This window comes from Nanorana parkeri, unplaced genomic scaffold, assembly GCF_000935625.1.
Source record: "Nanorana parkeri isolate BGI_ZX_2015 unplaced genomic scaffold, ASM93562v1 scaffold401, whole genome shotgun sequence".
NCBI lineage: Eukaryota > Metazoa > Chordata > Amphibia > Anura > Dicroglossidae > Nanorana > Nanorana parkeri.
In genome coordinates, this window is record NW_017306669.1 from 661,573 (window position 1) to 680,993 (window position 19,421).

Below are 19,421 nucleotides of genomic sequence, written 5' to 3' on the forward strand. Positions count from 1 at the left end.
CACGCGTCCATAGACTTACCTTCTGTCTCCCCTCGTCTCCCGGACGAAAATCCGAACTGCGCATGCGTCCACCCCAAGATGCTTTGCGGCCACCTGAGCATTTTCGGATGGGAGAGCGCGGAGAAGTCAGGGGTACGTTTAAACCGCTTTTAAAGCGTTTTTTTTTTTACTTTTTGCATATATCTACTGCTTGCTAGCACTAGATATATGAAAAAAACTGGAGGGTATAGAAACCCTTTAACTAAATAAATTGAAAAGAGAAGCTGATTGATGACTATGGGCAGTTTTGATCAACCCCCTGTGTTTAACTTCCAAAGTTATTGAAAATAAATATTTTTGGATAAAGTAGGGAAGGGGCAAATCCACTATGTACCATTAGAAGAATTCCCAGTCACTTCCTGTTCAGAGACGCAACAGGAAGTGACAGGATGTCTTCCAAAGTGAGGGAATTCTGCTACTAGCCATTGTCCCTGATAGAGACAATGGGGGGGAATTCATGAAAACCGTTTTCTTTTTTAGCTCCATGGTGCGTGCATTGTAAAACAAACCCTTGTCAACAAAAAAAGTAAACTGAAATCGCGAGCACACAAAAAAAGTGCATTGGTCCTCTTCTGAAAAAGAGGGTCACAACATCCCTGGACCCCCCGGGGCACAGGGGCAATGCACCCTAGTTCACCTAGCTGTTAAAGTGACATTAAGGGCCTGTTCACATGAGATCAGGTCCTGATCAGCAGACGTGGAATGGGTGTAATATCCAGCCTGGTATTGGCTATTGCAATTTGAAATGACCAATAGCAGGCAGGCTATTGCACCAGCCCACCAGCTGCTGTATTTACGGTCTGCGGAATCTTGCCACTGGCAGCCGTCATTCCCTGACGCTTTTTATGCGCCGCGTACTTACAATACAATTATTACCAAAAAAAATGATAAAAGGTGGGAAAAAAGTTATTTTTTGTTTCAGCCTGATAAATTCTGCTGCAGGAGGTGCATTCATTTCAATGGCACCCCAAACGTGCCTCCCAACTACAATGTGATCGCCCGCACTGGAACACACGGTGCCGCAATGCTGGAAATATTGGGAAAAAATGTGCATGCAGTTTTATTCTGAAGTAAACTTTGTTTGTAACACTGCATTTGTGTTTTTTATTTTAAATTAATTTAAATTTTATTTAAAATGTATTTTAAATTATTCTAAAAATAATCTATATGTGCATATAAGGGACGATATCACGTCAAATAATGGGGAAGACGTGGAAACTCTATGGCTGGAGCTAGATATGACGGACAGCGAACTACGGCATTAATAAACTCCTACAGGAGGGCACTTTGGCTCAAAACTTGGTCAGGAGATGCAGCCTCCAAGGCGAAGTTATGCGGGTGACCTTTCAAAGGTGACTTGCTTTTTGGCCATGAGTTGGAGGCGGTGTTGGATCGATCCGCGGACAAGAAGAAAGGTTTTCTGCTGCCATCCAAGCAGCAGGGGAAAAAGTTTTTTCGTGGCCAAAGGGGGCAAAACTTCCGCAAGGAGAAAAGGGGATTTTATGGGGAAAAAGCAAGACCAATCCAAAGGGTGGGCTTTTAAAAAGGGGAAGTCTGAGAGCAATTTCCTCTTTAACCCCCCTCAGCAGCCCAATAAATCCCAATGACCGATTGCTCAGGGTGGGAGGAAGACTGGGAGAATTATTCCCGCTCTGGAGGGAGCTGACCGGCAACATTTTTTATTTTGGAGCTGGTTCAGATCGGTTACAAAATAGAACTAACGGAACGGCCCCCTTCCAGGCTTCTGATTACTTCCCTGTCCAAGGACCGGAAGAAAGCAGAGGCAATGACAGCGGCTCTGCAAGATCTGTTGGACCAGGGGGTCATTGTGCGAGTACCGGTTTTAGAGGAGAAGAGGGGTTTTTACTCCCACATCTTTTCCAGGATGAAGCCCTCGGGAAAGTGCAGACTGATACTAAATCTGCAGCCTCTGAACAGGGTGGTACTGTACAAAAAGTTCCGTATGGAATCGATCTTTTCAATACGAGAGTTGCTGCCCCCAGGATCCTTTTTAGCGACTATAGATCTGAGAGATGCTTATTTTCACATTGCAGTAAGACAGTCGTCACAATACCTACTGAGGTTTGCTGTCCGGGGACCAGCGGGGGTCCTGCATTTCCAATACAGGGCCTTGCCGTTCGGCCTTTCCTCTTCGCCTCGAATCTTTACCAAAGTTTTGGCAGAGACTCTGGCCCTCTAAGATCACGGGGGGTAGGGGTCATTCCATACTTGTACGACCTTTTGTTTTTCATCCGTCAGAGGTTGTGCTCCAACAAAAGCTGGAGCTGGTGATACAGCACCTAGAGAGTCTGGGTTGGTTGGTGAACAAGGAAAAGTCACAACTGGTCCCTGCACAGACGGTAAGGTTTTTGGGGTATTGGATTAATACCCAGGATATGACCATTGCATTACCAGGGGAAAAAGTGTCTTTGCTGGTAGAGGAGACACTAAGACTGAAGTTGCAGTGCGACATAACCGTCAGATCAGTGATGAGAGTGGTGGGACTTATGACATCCGCCATCCCAGCAGTTACCTGGGCGCAATTCTATTCAAGGGCGCTACAGAACTGGCTATTGAGGATCTGGGGGGGTCAGATAGAAGACTTAGTCAAAGTAGTCCACCTCACGGAGGTGATCAAGCAATCCCTGCTGTGGTGGATGGACTGTCGGAACCTCTCAGTAGGCAGGCTGTGGTGCCAGCCAGCACCGTTGGTAGTCACGACAGATGCCAGTGCCTGGGGATGGGGAGCGCACTGCCTGGAGCACATTTGGCAGGATGCCTGGGAGCACTCGGGCAGAATCAAGTCATCAAACTGGAGAGAGCTAAAGGCGATAGGGCTGGCTCTCTGCCAGTTTCGGGATACTTTAGCGTACCACCATGTACAGGTGGCCTCAGACAATGCAGCAGCGGTAGCTTATATAAACAAGCAGGGGGGCACGCGGTCGCAGGCCTAATGGCACTGGCGACGGAAATCCTGTCATGGGCAGAACGCAACCTCCTCTCCGTGACGGCGAGACATATCAAAGGCAGCCTGAACGAGCTGGCAGACTCGCTCAGCCGAACGGAGCTTCACAGGTCCGAATGGGCTCTGAACACGAGGATCGCCAGCTTGTGGGGCTGTCCGGAGGCAGACCTCTTCGCAGCTGCCAACAACAGGCAGGTGGAAAAAATGTTTTCCCTCTCCAGGAACGAGGGGGCTCTGGGGGTAGACGCTTTAGCGCACCCCTGGAGGTTCCGTTTAGGTTACGCATTTCCTCCGCTGCAGTTAATTCCGAATGTACTTCGGAAACTCAGGGGGGAACGGATGACTTTAATTCTCATAGCGCCATACTGGCGGAAGAGGCCGTGGTTCACGACACTCCTAGAACTGTGTATGGAGGGGCCTTTGCTTCTTCTGCCAACGGCAGACTTTCTGGTACAGGGCACGGTGAGACACCCGCAAGTCCAAGCTTTACATTTGGCTGCATGGCTTCTGAGAGGGAGGTGCGGATGAACAATGGGTTATCCGCAAAGGTAGTGTCCACGCTGATGCACAGTAGGAAACCGGTCACATCAGCGATTTACTTGAAAGTATGGAGAGTTTTTTCAAGCTGGTACAACAGGCAAGGTAGCCCAGCGGTCGACACAGTGCCGTTGGTGTTAGATTTTCTACAGGGGGGTCTGGAGAAAGGGCTTTCCTGTAGTACTCTGATAGTGCAGGTTTCGACTCTGTCTAATTTTGTGGACATTAGACTGGCGGAAGAACCTCTCATAAGGATGAAACCCCCAAAGGGTAAGGTCGTGCCAAATTGGGATCTCTCGGTGGTATTACAAGGGTTTCTCAAGCAGCCTTTCAAGCCCCTGGGGGAGCGTTCTATACAGCATCTGACGATGAAGACAGCCCTCTTGGTAGCATTAGTTTCTGCTCGGAGGTGGTGTCCACTTTCCACAGGACTCAGGAAGTGGTCATCCCTTCGTTTGCAGCTAACCCTACCTCTGCTAGAGAAAAGGAATGGCAGGGTATTGACGTACGAAGGTGCGTCTTGGAGTACCTTAGGGTCATGAAACCTTGGAGACAGTCGACCCGCCTCTTTGTGGTCTTTGGGGGTCCCACTAGAGGGAACAGGGCCAGTAAAAGCACAATAGCTAGGTGGATTAAAATGGCCATAACTGAGAATTACAGGGCACAGGGCTTGGTATTACCAGGTCCGCTCACAGCACACTCGACTAGAGCATGGGCTACTTCATGGGCAGAGCGAGCAAGGGCTACTCCAGACCAGATTTGTAGAGCAGCCACATGGTCCAGTTTCCAGACATTCGTCAGGCACTACAGGCTGGACCTTATGACTCAACAAGACCAGGCATTTGGCAGGAAGGTCCTGCAAGCTGTGGTCCCCCCTAAGAGGTAAGATTTGTCTTCACTGATCCTCTCATTGGCTGTCCTGGAAGATGACTGGGGAAAACATGAGTTGATTACCTGATAACTCTGTTTCCAGGAATCTTTCAGGACAGCAGATTCCCGCCCTTGGTTGGTATCCAGGGGACATCCATGGTTGGATGACAGAGGGGATACTTTGGTACATTTGGTAGCCTTCGGTCCTAGAGGGTACTGAATTGGGATGGAAGGAGGAGTCTTTTTATTTAATGTGGTTGATGTGTTTCCTGTTGCAGGCAGGCGGAGCCTTATCTCATTGGCTGTCCTGGAAGATTCCTGGAAACAGAGTTATCAGGTAATCAACTCATGTTTTTTTTTATTGCTGAATTCTGTATTTATCTTAAGGAAGATTTGGAATTAAAGTTAATTTTTATATTTGCTAATTAAATGTACTCAAGCAAGCTTTGCATGATGTTCTATAAGGATATTGGTTTTTGGATGCAACACCACATCACAACTGCAACCATTTAAAATGTATCTACATTTTGCTCAGTGATCCAGTATATACTGACCAAAATGTCAAAAAATTCTTCCCTGTGGTCAAGCCCCTGCTAATTAGAACACTCTACACTTTACAGCTTGCTTAGGTTAAGTAGACTCACTCTAAAACCTTGGAAAGGTTACCAAATCTGAAACCTGGCTAGGAAGAATAAAAATGACCATTCTCACGCTGGTACTTGGTACCAGCCAGAGTGGTTATCTATAACCCTGATTGCTCCACTAACTGCTTTCGAGGCTGTCTGGAACCAGGAACCTTTTTCCAAATATGGTGGGGCTGCCCATGGGTTTCTGCCTTTTGGGACGAAGCCTTTAACCTCCTCACGTCACTGTTCGCGGAACCCCTTTTTAGCGTTACTTAACTGCAAACTGGAAGGCCTCCCCAGCAAACACTTTAATCTCTCAATGCATGTATGTACATCAGTGAAGAGAGAAATAGCTAAAAATTGGTTGACAAAGCCCCTTAGCATCCCTAGTGTGGTCATCCATATCAACTGGGTTATGTCACAAAAGAAAAGAACAGCACAACTCAAGGACAATATGGGTAAATTGGAAAAGACCTGGTCTCCTCCTTGGATCAACAAATACTTCGCCTCAGCCGATGCGCGCCGACTCTGTACAATGTAATTATCCTTTACTGGCCTACCTGTAATTATCACCCTTCTATGCTAACGTGCAGCCCGAATGCCGCTCTCCTCCTTCTCATCTCCTTCCCACTAGACTCATCTAGTCGCTTTTCTTCTCTTTCCTTTTGTCAGTCCCCTCCTGTTGTCCTGTCCGTCTATTCGTCTTGAATGGTGCCACAGCTTGAAGCACACAGACACCCGATAGCTATACAGCCTTTCGGTAAATTCCAGGCGGTATGCCTACGCACTGCATACCCACTAAAGCACCAAAAATCCATTTGGAATGAGAGCCCTGAACTCCTCACATGGGCCGCGCCACTCTGAGATTGAAATCGGACACGTCTACTCTACTAGGTTCTATTTGTCAAAACAGTAGTATAGCACTAAATACTAAAGATAGAAAGATTTTTAATTTGTGTATGATAACCTTCTATACCACCTGCAACACTTCAATAATCTGAAATGTTAACATACTTACTGCCCATTGGTGCTACCTCATTCGCTTGCATCCCTGTGTATACTTGTCAAGTGCTAAGAATGTTATGTAATGGCACCATATGTTGTGTTCTATTGTGTTCAAAATTTCCTTGTCCGACTATAATTCAATAAAAACTATATGTAAAAAAAAAATGGCCATTCTCCCTAAACTCCTATATCCTTTTAGGCACCTTTCAATCAATATCCCATCCCATATCTTACACATACTTCAGAGCCATTTCCTGCAATTTGTATGGGGTAACACCAGGTCACATGTCCCCAGGAATTTCCTTTTCCAAACCAAATATATGGGTGGCCTTTTAGTCCTTTAGATAACTTGTTATTGCTATTCAACACAAATTTCACCCCTCTTGTCTTATCATAGGACCCCAGAGATTTACCTGTGCTTGATGAGTTTGCAAGATTTGACTCTTTTCAAAGAGCCGGCTTCCTCTGATATCTCCAGGTTAAAAGCTTTGCTATGGGTTCTACCCATAACTTCCCTACCTGAAACCCCCTTACCCCATTTGAACACTCCTGCTTTTATTATCCAACTGCAAAAGGAGTGATCTGTTTGATCTATTCTTCTTTACTTGAAGGGCTACGTCCTTGACCTCTCCCATATGTTAGCCAATGGGTACGTGATATTCAGACCCAACGAGAACCTGCAGAGTGGATCTAAATTTGGGAACCAGCAGCTTGCTGATCTATAAACTCGACAACATCAGAAGCGAACTACGAACTATTACTCAGGTGGCATATGGTCTCTCCAGAGTATATCTAAATTTGCAAAAGGGGTCTCGCTTCATTGTTTCTATGGATGTCCTGATACTGTTACACCCCTGTATATATGGTGGAGCCTTCAGAAAATGAAAAGCTTGCGGATTGGGCCTTATCAGCTTGTGTATACGGGAATGGGTAGTAGTGAAACGCCTGGGAAACTTTGTTAAACCTTAAACCTGGGGCTGTACAGTAGCTCAGTTCAAACTCAACATATTCACAACAGCAAAACAGGATTGAACTAAATCCTGGAAATCGGCTACCCCAAGTGTTTTAGTAGGCAAAAGGAATATGTCTTCAAAGAGCAAATATCTGCCATCTAGCATGATAGTATGTGAACCTCTGAATCACCAACTATATGTCCTTGGAGGTTGGAGAAATGCTATGATGGCTTGGTAGCATTCGAGCTGATGGGACCTCATAGTCTGCCATTCTCTTTCCCTCCCTTCCCTCTTCTGCTTTTTCTCTGAAACCTCCTTCGCTCTTTCTTTCCCTTACGCCCCACTCTAAACATTTTATCCCCTTTATATATACGAATGTATATCTCCCTTATCTAGCTCCTCACTTTGTTTCTACTGCTTACTTGTTTGGTAACAAACTAGGGAATGGCTTAGTGTCTGGTTTTATGTGCAGGCCCTACTTCATTATTCTAAATTCCTCACAGATGTTTTTTGATGTTATAGCCCACTGCATTTTTGGTTATATTGCACAACAATCTATATTGGTTTTAGCAACAAAGTATGTTAGTAGTTGGTACATGGTTTCAGTGGCGGACCTAAGGAACAAGGGCCCTGGTGCAAAAACATTTTTGGGCCCCCCACCCCCCCAAAAAAAACAAAACACATCGTTATCCTCCCGCAGCGCTCGCCGGCATGGATGCGCCGCTGTATCGGCAGAAAAATTGCACTTTCGGCATGTAGCTAAAAGTGGGTATTAACTAGATGAGCAGCGCTACAAATCAAAACAAATCTACACCAATCCCAATCGTGGGAGTGAAGTGTTAAACAATGATTACTCAAAAGCTGCTGTGATATAGACCCCTAGGGTCTAATGAATAAATATTAAATAAATAAACAGCGCTAATTAAAGTGAATATTATAAATTAAACAATGAATAACATATATAACCGCCAATTAACTGACATAAAACAAAGTGCTGAACAAATCAATCATAAGTGAAAAAATGTTCGGTGATATACACACAATACTTATTCTGGGGAATGTATTGAGATCAATACGTATCCCCTAAAAGTGACTACTCACCACAAGTATCCCCCTGCACCTCTCCCCAACCCCAGCACCCCTTCCATCACATATTTCCTGCACCTCCCATCAATTTTCCCTAGCCCTCTCAAATCATGGTCCCTTCCCATCTCTGCAGCCGCCCCTCCTTCTCCAATCACATATCTAAAGACCCCCTTCTCCAATCACATGTCCTCAGTCCCCCCTTCTCCAATCACATGTCCTCAGTCCCACCATCTTCAATCACATCTCCGCAGCCCCTCCTTCTCCAATCACATCTCCGCAGCCCCTCCTCCAATCACATCACCGCAGCCCCCCTCTTCTCCAATCACATCTCCGCAACCCCTCCTTCTCCATGAGGCCCCAGTGCTGGAGCACCAGCTGCACCGGCAGTAGTTCCGCCACTGCATGGTTTTATGTTCCTCAATATATATTTGGTTGTCTGTATTAGTCCCCAAAACAGGGAAGGGAAACTTTTTGCAGCACGTTGGAGTATGTATCAGGGAAAACCGACTTTTATAATTGGTGGAAAGTCTGCAGTTCCCATATTTACACCCATACACTAAACCTACTCCCTAAAACCGCTCTCCATCCTGAAAGAAGAAAAAAAAAACTACTTACCTCACCGCACTCCATCCTGAGTTCCATGCTGACAGGCTGCATTCTTCATTACTCCTGCCCTTTGGAGCTCCACGCTGACCTGCTCTCCAGCACCTTCACATGTCTGCAATTACAGAAGTCTGCTTACTGCAAGTATACCTTTGAGTTGGCAAAGTTAACCCTTCACCGACATTGCTGGGATTGCTATTAATTTGTAAATGGTTCAAGTACTGTTGCTATTGGAGTTTTATTTAAAGGTGTAATGTTAGTCTTAGGCCTGGTTAACACCTGCACATTCTGAGGACGACTGGCGATGTGCGTGATCGGCATGTGCCTGTGGAAACGCGCCAAGACGCACTTGCTGTGCCATTGATTTCTAAAGGCACCCCAAATGCGGCCAGCAAGTAGTGAGGTTTTCTGCTGCATTCCCATGCATGCAAAAGCAGCAGAAAAATCCATCCTGCGCATCGCACAAAATAGTGGAGGAGCCTTTTTAGCCTCGCTGATATCTTTATAATATCCCCTGCGTGGTGCTGGAGCAACTGGTGGATGGCGCCAAAATGTACGATCAAGAAGATATGTTGTCTGCACACCACTCTGCTTCGGAATGTCCTTTTTTATTTGTGTTCCTTTAGCATGACATGTGAATGCAAATGTGTATTCCTTTAGCATGCACATGTCATGCTAAAGGAATCAAAATAAAAAAGACATTCCGAAGCAGAATGGTGTGCGGACAACATATCTTCTAGATGCCACGCAGATATGACCTTTGAAATTAATGGAGCAGCGCGGCAAATGCATGTTCGCAGGACATGTAGGTGTGTACCAGGCCTTATTATTTACTCATAATTAACTTGGGAGGGCCAATCAGGAAACCGGGCCCTTTGTCCCTTAGGTTTGCCACTGGGTGCACTGTAGTCAGGAAAAGTGATATTAAAAGATAATTTTTTCCCCTCCCCCCAATGTTAGTGTAAGGACTTGCTTTAAATGATGCCTCATAATCCGATCATCTTCTTCTTTCCTGTAGTTTTCAGCTGTTCGTCCAGCGCTGGTGCGGGTCTCCGATCCAGCGTTGACTCCTCTTCTCTGATGTCCCATGGAGTCTGTGCGGGTGCACGCTTCTCCATATACTTACCTTGTGTCTCTCCTCCTCTCCAGGCCGAACATCTGAACTGCGCATGCGCCCCCCCCCAAGATCTTTTGCGGACGCCCAATACATTTTCAGATGTTCGGACTGGAGCGCGCAGCGGAGACACAGGTAAGTATTAACCCTTTCCAAATTTTTTTTTTTTTATCGTTCTGCATATATCTACTGCTTGCTAGCAGTAGATACAGGTGAAACTCGAATAATTAGAATATAGTGCAAAGTTAATTTATTTCACTAATGCAACTTATGCGGTGAAACTAATATATGAGATAGACTCATTACATGCAAAGCAAGATAATTCAAGCCGTGATTTGTCATAATTGTGATGATTATGGCTTACAGCTCATGAAAACCCCAAGAACCCCAAATCCACAACCTCAAAAAAGTAGATTATTACATGCAATCAATAAAACAGGGATTGTACATAGAACAATATCGGACCTCTGAAAAGTACAAGCATGCATATGTACTCAGTACTTGGTTTGGGCCCCTTTTGTAGAACTTACTGCAATTACTTTTGCACGATATTCTAATTATTCGAGTTTCACCTGTACATGCAAAAAAAGTGAGGGTTTAATAACCCTTTAAGTCTGGGGCACTCCATGCTTCACACTGTGCCTGGATCATGCGTATCACAAAGCTCTACAGCAACAAAACATAGTAATGTGCAATGTGGATGACAGACCCATTTTAATGACAGTGATGTCCCATATGTTGTTTGGCAGAGATTCCATTGCTGCACACAAAAGTGTCAGGATGTGTAGAAAAAAAAAGACAAACAACTGCAACGTAATGTATTATTACAATATTCTATTCTGTAAGCAACACCTTATTTTCTGGTAGTGCCCCTCCCGACATTAGACTTTGGATCCGCCCCTGCCCGCTAAATTAGGCTGCCGCTCTGGGATTCGAATCCTGTATACCGCAAGCGCTGTAAGCTGATGGCATCTAGTCGTTGCGGTATTCAGGATTGTGGTTGGCGTTGGACTACATGTCACAACCATCGGCCGCCAATGCCATCTGCTATTAAATCAGCTCACGGAGGTTGCGACATGTAATCCGCCGCCGCCCACAATCTCCCTCTTTGTCTCATTTGTGGTGTTGGGAAGAAATTACATCACTCCCAGCACTCTACATCCAACCAAGCACTTCTGGCCCCGAGTCTAACCCATCTGTCTACATACACATACCTTTTTTTGTAATGTATGTATATGTGTGCGTATCATTGCATACCGCATTACTCTCATATTTGTAATCTTATTTATATATACTCATTTAGTTTTTTTCAGTGGTATGATTTAGTGGTGAAAATTATTAGTGCCCCCCCAGTTTTGACTGTGGTATCTTATGTGCCCCCCTATATTTTGTTCCTAGAGTGGCCACTGTGTGTGTATATATGTGTGTATATTTATATATATATATGTACACACATACAGTATTTTATATGTAAACATTTTTGTGGCCAAGTTTTAGTTGCTCCAGACAGACTAAAGCGCATACATCTTTTCCTGTTCTGCTGCGAGAACGTTACCATTCATTTCCGGTTTCTGCACACCAGCTTTTGCAAGCAGAGCTAGAATAGTTTGTAAAGATCAAAGAATGCTATATTGGTCTTCCTGCTGGCTGTCTCAGTTTAAGACGCTGTATGAGTTAGAGCTGTGTATTTGTGCTATGCTGCTTGTCAGAGCATAGACGACTATAGAAAGTACAGGTGAAACTCGAAAAATTAGAATATCGTGCAAAAGTTCATTTATTTCACTAATGCAACGCAGCCGTCTACCAGGAGATTTTGGAGCACTTCATGCTTTCTTCCGCAGACGAGCTCTATGGGGATGCTGACTTCATTTTCCAGCAGGACTTGGCACCTGCCCACTCTGCCAAAACTTTTCTGAAATTGTGGATCTGGGTTTTCATGAGCTGTAAGCCATAATCATCACAATTATGACAAATCACGGCTTGAACTATCTTGCTTTGCATGTAATGAGTCTATCTCATATATTAGTTTCACCTTTTAAGTTGCATTAGTGAAATAAATGAACTTTTGCACGATATTCTAATTTTTCGAGTTTCACCTGTAATTCCAGTAGCCCAAGAAAATGAAAAGTGGTAATCCAGAATAAGAAGCTTCCACTAGACAAATCATAGAGGAGGACTTCCCATAAGGAATTCCAGCGCTTGCCTTTTGTGAAAAATGTAAAGAATAAGACAGAAGATTTAAACCATCATTTTGGAGGTTTGGGGCCTATGTATGAAGAAGTTGTGAACACAATCCAGTTCTTTTTCTTTCTCCTTTTTTATTTTATTCCCTGGTCATTTCACTAGATATTTATAAAGCTGAACTACAGAAGGGCTAACTTAAAACCAGTGACTTGTTTATTTAAAAAATGCCAAATGGATTCAGAGGGGCCACTAGATGGCACATGTCTGTGAAAAAAACTGAAGATTGAGGCCTGTGAGGAGGAACAGAATAGAAAAATGAAGTTCTAGGCGGAGGCTGCATGATATAAGTGAGTGACAACAGGAAGCATTACAGTTATTTGCCCTGGATTCAGTTCTGTCTGACTTCTGTCTGTCTATGCCCATTCTATTTGTCTGGAACCTGCACTTTGTTTAGGATTTGGTTGTCACGCCTGATCTGGCCAACAACTTGATCACTTTGAGAGGGCCTATTCACATCACAGTGTAGTGTACAGCAGAGCATGTGTTAACGTGCACTGTCACATGTTGTGGTATGCTGCAGTAGGCAGCCCGTTCAAAATTAATGGGCTGCAATACACGGAAAAATGCAAAAACCCAAAGGACATTGTATTCTGTGCTGCGGTGCGTTGAAGTACACGTGTTTTGGAGTTGAGTTGGGGTGCCTTTCAAAATGAATGGCAATGCACCAACAAATGTAATGGCCTGGGGTGTACCGGCCCTCACATTCTGCTCTTTGATCTGAGGACTTGCATTGTTCTAGTATCTGTTAGTCAACTGTCACCCCTGACAACACAATGGGTGCACCAAACTCCTTGACAAAGAGGAGAAAAAAAAGTCTGCTGGATTTAACATTGCCCTATAGAAGCAGTGCATAGTGCCTGCTTATAATGTAATATTGTGATGTGTCACCTGCACACCCTACAGCGATTGGACCTTGATTAATGATCTTGGTGCTCGTAGTGTTTGCATAGATGATGCCGTGTTTTCCAAAATCGTAGAAGACAGAGATCACCAGCACTCAATTACAAGCATTCATTTCTTTTGCTTATTGAAGAAACATGTCACAAGCGTCATTTAGCTAATGTTTCGGGGCCACGCAGGGTCCCTTCTTCAGGGCAACAGTGATCATGTCACTGTGAAGAAGGGACCCTGCGTGGGCCCGAAACGTTGGCTAAATGACGCTTGTGACATGTTTCTTCAATAAATAAGCAAAATAATCTAATGCTTTTAAAAGTGCTGGTGATCTCCTTCTATGATTATATTGTAAGGCTGGATCCATAAAGACTGTTTACCATTCTGACCATGTTTCATTTCACACCCATATTTAGGGTATAACATAAAAGATGATCACATCTCCCTCACCCCTTCCCACCACCACTTACCTGAATAGTGGGGTTCTTCTGCCCGCAGGCTCCTGTCATTTTTTATTTTGGCACAGCTGTACGTGGTTCTGACTCCACAGCCACATCAACCATTCACAGACCCATGAATGGAGAAGCTACATGACCCATCTGCCACCATTGCAGAGGGACTTGTAGTTCTCAATAGAGTACAAGTGTGGTGACATCACCACACTTGTACTCCATTGATACTTCCTCCCGTCTCATAACTCAAAAGATCCCTCCAAAATGAGAAAAATCCATGTTATCACCAGGGTCACCAGAACTAGTGTCCCAATCGAAAGGTTGCCCCTCTATTATTGTACTGGTGACAAATCAGAATTTGGGGTTTTCTTCAATTTTAGTGATAATGGTCACCAGGGCAAATTGAGACGGTGAATATCTCTAACGGGGACACAGACAGCAATAAAAACCTGACATTATTGTTATTATTCAGGATTTATATAGCGCCAACAGTTTGTGCAGCGCTTTACAAAACTGAGGGAAACATACAGTTAACAATACAATTTCAGCACAGAAGGTAGGAGGGCCCTGCTTGTGAGAGCTTACAATCGTGTAGGAGGGGCAAGTGATACAAAAGGTAATAACTGTTTGAGATAATTTAATGGAAGAACTGAAAGGACGGTTATATCGAGGTGGAATAGGCCTCCCTGAAGAGATGAGTTCTCAAGGATCGCCTAAAGGTAGACAGAATAGGAGCTTTAGCGGGCAGATTGGGGTAGGGAGTAGGGAGCAACCGCTGACCTCCAGGTGTCAAGAGAGCTGGAGAGCAGGAGGTCTTGGGAGGAGTGAAGGGGGCAGTTTGGGTGATATTTTGAGATGAGGTGGGTGATGTAGGTTGGGGCAGAGTTGTAGATGGCTTTGTAGGTTATTGTTAATATTTTCAATTTTACAGGTTGGGCAAGTGGGAGCCAGTGGCGCGATTGGCAGAAGGGGGTGGCGGACGCTGATTGGTTGATAGGGTGGATGATTCTGGCAGCAGCATTCATGATAGACTGAAGGGGGGATAGCCTGCTCAGTGGTAGACCAACAAGGAGGGAGTTACAGTAGTTGAGGCGAGAGATTACAAGGGAGTGAATTAGAAGCTTTGCAGTGCCATTTGTTAAAAAGGGACTAATTTTGGAAATGTTATGGAGGTTTGTTGGCAGGATTTGGATAGTGATTGGATGTGGGGCTGAAAGGAGAGCTCAGAATCAAAGATTACGCCGAGCACTCTGAGAGGGGTTTATCATAGTGCTGTTGATTGTGATGGAGAAGTCCGGGGAGGGGACCCAGAGAGGAGGAAATATTATAAGCTCAGTTTTGGACAGATTTAGCTTTGAGGAAGTGATGTGACATCCATGTTGATATGTCAGTGAGTAGATTAGTGATGCGTGAGGAGATGGAAGGGGTGAGCTGAGGGGTGGAGAGATATATTTGGGTGTCGCCGACTCAACCGCCGTAACATTTTTAAATACGCCCCTTTTTAACAAACGAAACCACAAAGCTTCTAATTCACTCCCATGTAATCTCGCCTCGACTACTGTAACTCCCTCCTTGTTGGCCTACCACTAAGCAGGTTATCCCCCTTCAGTCTATCATGAATGCTGCTGCCAGACTCATCCACCTTACCAACTGTTCATTGTCTGCCGCCCCTCTCTGCCAATCCCTCCACTGGCTCCCAATTGCCCAACAAATAAAATTCAAAATACTAACATACAAAGCCATCTAAAACTCCGCCCCAACCTACATCACTGACCTCATCTCAAAATATCTCCCAAACCATCCTCTCTGCTCCTCTCAAAACCTCCTGCTCTATAGCTCTCTACCTCCTCCCACCCTCACCTGCAGGACTTCTCCAGAGTGTCTCCCATCCTCTGGAACTCCTGACCCCATTCTGTCCGCCTATCTCCTACGCTGCCCACATTTAGGCGATCCTTAAAATCCCATCTCTTCAGGGAAGCCTATCTCATCTCAACATAACTGCCTCTTACTTCCTCCAATAACTCAATCCAAACAATTTTTACCTTTTGTATCACTTGCCCTCCTACTAGATTGTAAGCTCTCATGAGCAGGGCCCTCCCAACCCTATTGTACTGAAACTGTATTGTAAATTGTATTGTAACTGTACTGTCTCCACAATTTTGTAAAGCGCTGAGCAAATTGTTGGCGCTATATAAATCCTGTATCATAATAATAATAATAGAGATGGTATTGGAAGCCATGGGAGGTTATTAACTGACCCAGGAAGGAGGTGTAGATGGAGAATAGAAGGAGAGAAGGAAGTTAAAGGTGACACTGAAGGTGCGTTAGGATGGGTAGAAGGTGAACCATGAGAGAACAGAGTCTTGGAGGCCAAGGGATTTGCGTTTATTGAGGAGGAGCGGGTGGTCAACTGTATCAAAAACAGCAGAAAGGTCCAAGAGTATGAGTACAGAGTAGTGGCCTTTGCTTTTAGCAGTTAGTAGATCATTAGTAAATTTTAGAAGGAGTTTCTGTGGAGTATTGCGGACAAAAGCCAGATTGAAAGGGGTTGAGGAGGTTGTTAGCAGTAAGGTGGCGGCTCAGGCAGTTGTAGACCAGGCATTTAAGAAATTTGGAGGTAAATGGGAGTAAGGAAATGGGCCTCAAGTTATTCAGACTGATGGGCCCCTTTCAGGGCTTTTTTAAAATGGGGTTCACCAATGCTTGTTTTAGATGGTAGGGACGATGCCAGTAGAAAGGGAGATGTTGAAGATGTACAATAGTGCTAGAGGGTGACTGGAGTAGTTGTGAGGGGTTGGGGTCCAAGGGGAGGGTGTTGGATAAAAGAGTAGCAACTTCGTTTGCGGCAGCAGGATTAAATGAAGAGAGTATTGAATGTGGAGGTAGACAAGGTGTATTCAGAGTGGCAGATGTCTGGATGGTGGCAGCCTAATGGCGAATTGTGTCAATCTTGTCTTTGAAGTGATTGGCAATCTCCTGGGCAGTCAGTAAGTTGGTTGCATTAAGCGGCCAGGGACGAAGTAGGGAGTTAAAGGTAGAAAAGAGTTGATTGGGATTGTTGAGAGGGTATGCAAGGTGACAAATGTCTTTGCATTGTATCTGAAAGTAGTAGTAAAGGCTTTATAGGCATGTTATAAATATAGCATAAATGAAGAAAAGTGTGAAATATTGCATATAAACAAATCAATAGTTAATCCCCGCATGCATTAGGTTAATAAATTCCTGGGAGCACACTGTAAGGAAAAAGATTTGGATTATTTATGCTCTTTCAAAAACCTGTGAGTCCCCTGACCTTCATGCTTATTTGCTAAATTGTATATGTAAATTCTTTTAGCCAGCAGGTCCGCATAAAAAAAACCAAACAACACTTCCTGGAGTGTCGATCTTCATAGTCCCCTGCAGCTCTCCTGAGTTCTTCCCTCTGACTTCTCTCTGGTAATAAATGTAGGTCAGGGGGAGGAACCAGTAAGAGCTGCGTGTAGGCGGGGTTCACTCTTGGGGTGTTGCGTGTGTGTTCCCTTTGGGTTGGCTGGGTAACCCCGTGCATGCAACTTGAAACCAGACACCCCACGGTCAGGGGCCACGGCCTTGGCCTCGTGCAAACACTCCCTCACGTGTAGTACTGCGTACACAGGGCCTCATGGCTTCAACCGCCTCTGCGGTCTTCAGCGCTATGACAGCTCCCCAGCTCGGGTAGAAACGGAGCCCAGTGTCGAACACCGCCTCAGCTCCCTCCGCGTGGTCCTTCACAGCCGACGCCATCTTTGTCTCACGTGCTCTGGCTCACCCTCGCGCTCTATCTCTAATTAAGCTCCGTCTTCTGGGTGGGCTCTGGTCCTCCGCGCCCTTTTCAACCAATGAGTTTCTTGATCCTGCCGACTACGCCAAAATGTAGGCGGGGTTCACTCTTGGGGTGTTGCGTGTGTGTTCCCTTTGGGTTGGCTGGGTAACCCCGTGCATGCAACTTGAAACCAGACACCCCACGGTCAGGGGCCACGGCCTTGGCCTCGTGCAAACACTCCCTCACGTGTAGTACTGCGTACACAGGGCCTCATGGCTTCAACCGCCTCTGCGGCCTTCGGCGCTTCCTCCCCCTTAGGGAGAAAGGCCACCATGAACGGCACCCTGTGTCAGGCATTGCCCCATTGCGCACCTACCCTTCTCAGATGGTTACAGCCACGATACAGTCCAACATCACACTGCGGTTGAACCCCACCTTTTCAAAGGTTGGAGGGAGAAGAACCAGTCCACACAGATAGTCTTTTTGTTGATTTTACTTGAAGGTAGAACAGAACAAAGTATACGTTTCAGCCACCCCCGGGTGGGATGACGGCACAATTCTTGTTACTTGCATGGTAATACACTTTAGAGAGAGAGAGGTACATCAGCCCAGGTGCAGCCCAGAGTCACGACTTACTTCGGCCATAGGCCCACTGGCGAATATCGTCAGTCTTCTAGCACTTCACTAGTCTCCGGAATCCCATCCATTGTCAGTCCTAGCACGGTGGGTTTCCCCCTGTGGGGAAACTAGGGAATCTTTGTAGCTCTACATAGTCCTAGGCCTGGTCCTGTCCTTCCCATGGACCAGCCTATATTCAAGAAACAGTCTCCCTCCAGAGACTCTGCAGACAGTCTTAGACTTCTTCTGTACTCCTCTGAACTCCCCCTCTTCCCCTCTCGGGCGCCCCCTATAAATCAACTCTCCTGGGACACAGAGTCTTCCAGGCCAGAGCTGCATCTACCTCCAGGGCCCCATGGGGGCATCTAGTGGCCGTTGGCCATACTGCACCTACCTACATGCGGGGGACCACAGTGTCTGATGTGTTTTGCTGTGGACTTCGAAAGTTGATTGCTACTAGTTGTGTTTGGCAGCACAGGCAGCAGGAAAAGTGAGTACTTGGTCTTATTTTACAAGTATGAAATTGAAAAAAATTACAATCTAATGAATCACAGTGATTACTTTAAGCTGTGTGCACTTAGGCAAAAGCATTGTAAATGCTCATTTGCAATTACTATTGTCTAGTGACAAACTCTTCCTGATTAGCTTGTGGACACAGAGAAAGCTGTGAGGTTTGCAGGAAGCAATTGGTAGGCCACCAGACATTATCCTAATGTGAATATGACTTTGGAAGTTTGGCACAAAGCATAGATCTACAAAGAAAATGAGAATGTGTGCCCAATCTGGTAAAAACCTTGCAGCTAGCAAATTAATTCGCTCTAGCTCCTAAATATACAGTATATGTATTCCTATTTAAATGTGCTAAAAGTACAGTTTTTGTAAGATGCTTCTAATTTCCTAGAAAGCCATGGGCATTACTAGAATTGCAAAACACCCAAGGCACCCTTGTGCACAGTGAGCAGAGGAATTCTGTGGAAATGTTTAGTACATGGCTAGGTTGTGAAGACCAGACTGTTCTGAAGGGCAGTAGTAAAACAAAAAACCTGGCCATATGTGCTGTATATACTTAACACATATACCACAGTCTTTGTACACACATAATATGCATATTACTGTGTTACAATTTAGAGATTTACACATGCACATAGACCTTTAGGGCTTGTTCACACCAAGCCCGGAGCAGACCCAGAGCAGAGCAGGTGCAGACCGGATCAAAACTGCGTCCAATGTATTCCTATGGTATTTTGAGCTCCAGTTCACATTGCAGTGTGCAGATCCAGAGCAGGTGAAAAAACTGCGGCAAGCCCTATTTTACCTGCTCTGGATCTGCTCTGGAACACATCAAAAACGCATGCACAACGCAAAAACGCATCAAAAACGCATGCAAGTGCCTGAAAGCCCATGTTAAACTTTAAAAAATATATATTTTTTTTTAAAATCAAAAACGCGGCACAACCCACTGCACTGCGTGTGCAGAAACCTGACTGGATCTGCTCTGCATTTGGTGTGAACAAGGCCTTAGACTTCATTAACACTATGTTTAGAAGTGGCCGCTGTCACCTCTTCAAGCTAATGATCAGATGACAGCAGCTCCATTTGAAAGTGGCAGTCTGCTGGCACGCCCCATGTAATTGTAT